At 39.5% G+C, this 3,072-nt stretch overlaps 1 protein-coding gene across 1 annotated transcript in view; it reads right to left on the reverse strand.

Annotated features, from left to right (window-relative positions):
- Positions 1–478, reverse strand: part of LOC122066549 (arginase 1, mitochondrial) — a 16,846-nt gene extending 16,368 nt beyond the window's left edge. Inside the window, exon 1 of the mRNA XM_042630368.1 lies at positions 298–478. The gene's annotated coding sequence lies outside the window, so the exon portion shown is untranslated. The remainder of the gene's footprint in view (positions 1–297) is intronic.
- Between the last annotated feature and the right edge of the window lie 2,594 nt (positions 479–3,072).

A 3,072-nucleotide genomic window follows, 5' to 3' on the forward strand; every position in this document is an offset into this window, starting at 1 on the left:
AAAAAAAAAAAAAAAAAAATGAAAGATGGATTGGTGGCCTCCATAGTATGTACCCTCAAGCTCTCTTTTCCTAATCAGTTATAGCATTTGTGGCATTAGTTGAAGGGGCAGCATTACAGTAGGATTTGCAATTCTACAAAGAAATCTTCTTAATAAAACCGAAAAGGGCAGCACAACAGAAGAGGTTACCCTCAAACCCTGTTTCTGTTTCAGTCGAGATCAAACTCAAAACTGATAACTCAAACGGGGCAGCAGCAGAGACACCAAGAGACAGAGAGAGAGAGAGATTGCACATACCTGAGATCAGTGCTGGCTCCAAGAGATGAATCGATTACTTCGGCTCTTGATCTTGAGTGAACATCCCAAGAGTGTAACACACTGGTAACTGACTCCGCTAGGAGTGAGTGAGAGAGGGGAATAAGTCACAAACTCACAATAGAAATCAGTAAAGTTGGAAAGTGACGTCACGAGTATGTGCACGCCCGCGAATGCTGCTCTATTACAAAGGCTGCAACCGTAATAGTTCCATGATGGGTATGGGCATATATACATGCAGGTCCAACTGCCGGACCGCCCAACCCAATTCTTCTGAACGATGCTTGGGATCTGAGGCTTTTTATCAACGACACAGATTTCCATGCTTCGTCGCCTTCTTGGGATTTTGGGATCTTCTTCCACCGATCTTTTCTCAACTTCAATACTGTATGACAAAGATATGAGTTTTCTACCCAAAAAAAAAAAAAGACAGATATGAGTGGGTTTTCTCTTATTTATTTATTATTATTATTATTATTATTAATTAGATATGAGTAACGGTGTAGCAATACTGTGAATACTATTATCATGTGGTTAATCCATGGTCCTAGGTTTTGACTTATCCGCGATCTTTATCAATATCGGCCCATGCAGGGGTGTCAAAAAAGCCTCATCAGCCCGAACATGGATAGGGTTGAGATTTTAGCCTATAAGTTGGGTTAGGGTTGAGAATTTCAGGGCTGAGGCAAAATTTGGTTGGGCTTGGACTGAGGGTTCAACTAAACCCAATTCTACCCAACCCAATCCAATCTTGTATATTAAGTACATAATAATATAAATATGTTAATAATTATGAATGGATATTTTATAGAAAGGTCTAAAAAAATTCTTTCATCCTCTACAATTACATATATACGAAAACACTGGTATTTGACATTTACAATGTATCAAGATCAAGCAACCAAATATAACCAATAGTACTCACACCAAAAAAAAAAAAAAAAAGTAACCAATAGTACTAGGCCGGGCTGGGCTTGGCTGGACTGGTCTAGTTAGGGTGAGCCTGGCCCAATCAAGGTCTACTAGGGCTGGATTGGGTTGGGCTAATCCCGACAGGGTTGGCTTGGGCCCAACCTAGGGCTGGGCTGGGCTGGGCTGGGCTGGGCTGGGCTGGACTAAAGTTTTCAAAAACCAGCCCAACCTGGCCCATTGGCACCCCTAGGCCCATGACAATACCAATCGGGGGTATAAGTTTGGCCTTGATGGCTTCAACTCGTCATGACCCAAATAGGGCTTGGCTAAGATTTCTAACCTTAAGGGTGGGTTAGGATTGAAAACATTGACCTTGGATCAAGGTTAGGCCCGCCTAGGTTGAAGTCTAGGCCCAACCTGGCCTGACTTAAACCTTAATTGATATAATGTAATTTAGGGTTGTCATCTTATCCTTTTATTCAGAATGATGAAATCTAGGTCGTTGATTCTTATTAGATGTCCTGAATATCTATTATTGTGTTGCACTTTATAATTTTAATTGTGTATTGATCAATTAGTGTTTTTCAATTTTTTTTTTATATATATATTTTTTAATGTATAGGACACAACTGATAAAAACAGGGTCACTCAGGCTTAATTAGGGTCGGGGTTGGGTTGGATTGGGTCTTAAGAAACCTGGCCCACCTCGCCCCTGTTTCACCCCTAATATCAATACTTGCCCGTTATTGGATCGATGCATAGTACAAATATGGGGGTATAATTGTCAAAAGACCCTATGATATCGTTATCTTTGATGGCAAAACTATCTTACATGGCCAATATTGACTGATACCATACCTCGTAGCTAATCTGATACCCGATACCCCATATGATCCAAAGTAATTGTATAAACTACTTAATTTTTTAAACATTATTTAGTAATGATACATTTTACATGTAATTTTTATCTTACATATTATAGCAAAGGGTTTTGGATGCAAATTAAAGTAAAAAAATTATAATCAAATATAGAATGATTTGAAGTTAATAGTATTGTCTCATGGGATAATGATTACATATTTTATTTTCTAAGTATAAAAATTCCACTTCCCTTTCTTTTAATTCCCCTTGCAACCAAACATAGCCTTTTAGAACAGGTGGCTTAAACATACCGTGTGCGAAATTATAGGCCCAGGCTTGCATGGGTGAACGGTCGGGTAGGTGAAACCCAGATATTCCCTTCTAGAATTTAGTGTGCTATATACGGGCCACCATTAAAAGTTTTGACTAGTGATTACTTTTGAAACCTTATGAATACATGGTGGATTGGGATAGAATTTTCCCCTGTTTACCTTCCGAAAAACCGTGGCTTAAATATCCATTATGTGGCAGATTGGATGGGATCCAAAGTTTGTGGACAGATAGAACCTAAGATTCACATACGTTCATACGTAAAATTTCAGCCCAAACAAAATTGAATTAGGTCCTAGAAGTTCACACTAGGCTAGAAGGTGGAGAGAGAGAGAGAGAGAGAGAGAGAGAGAGAGAGAGAGAGAGAGGTCAGGAAGGAAGCAAAGGGTTGCAACTGGCCATATGGTGAGATAACGAGGAGACCCGATACTGCTTCGCTCTTAGGAGGTGGTGGTGACAACTGAATCCTAACTCCAACAGAAAGACCACATCGCTTCCATTGAAGAAGGAGGTGGTGCTTGAGAGAAAGTTTTAGAGTGTGGTGGTATGGATAAAGTTGAAAAACACAATACTCCAAATATAATAAGGGAAAATGGTTCATGGGAGAGTGTGGCCCTATAATCCTAATTATAATATATCAAATGCGATGCATAG

The sequence above is a fragment of the Macadamia integrifolia genome, chromosome 2 (assembly GCF_013358625.1).
Source record: "Macadamia integrifolia cultivar HAES 741 chromosome 2, SCU_Mint_v3, whole genome shotgun sequence".
Lineage (NCBI taxonomy): Eukaryota > Viridiplantae > Streptophyta > Magnoliopsida > Proteales > Proteaceae > Macadamia > Macadamia integrifolia.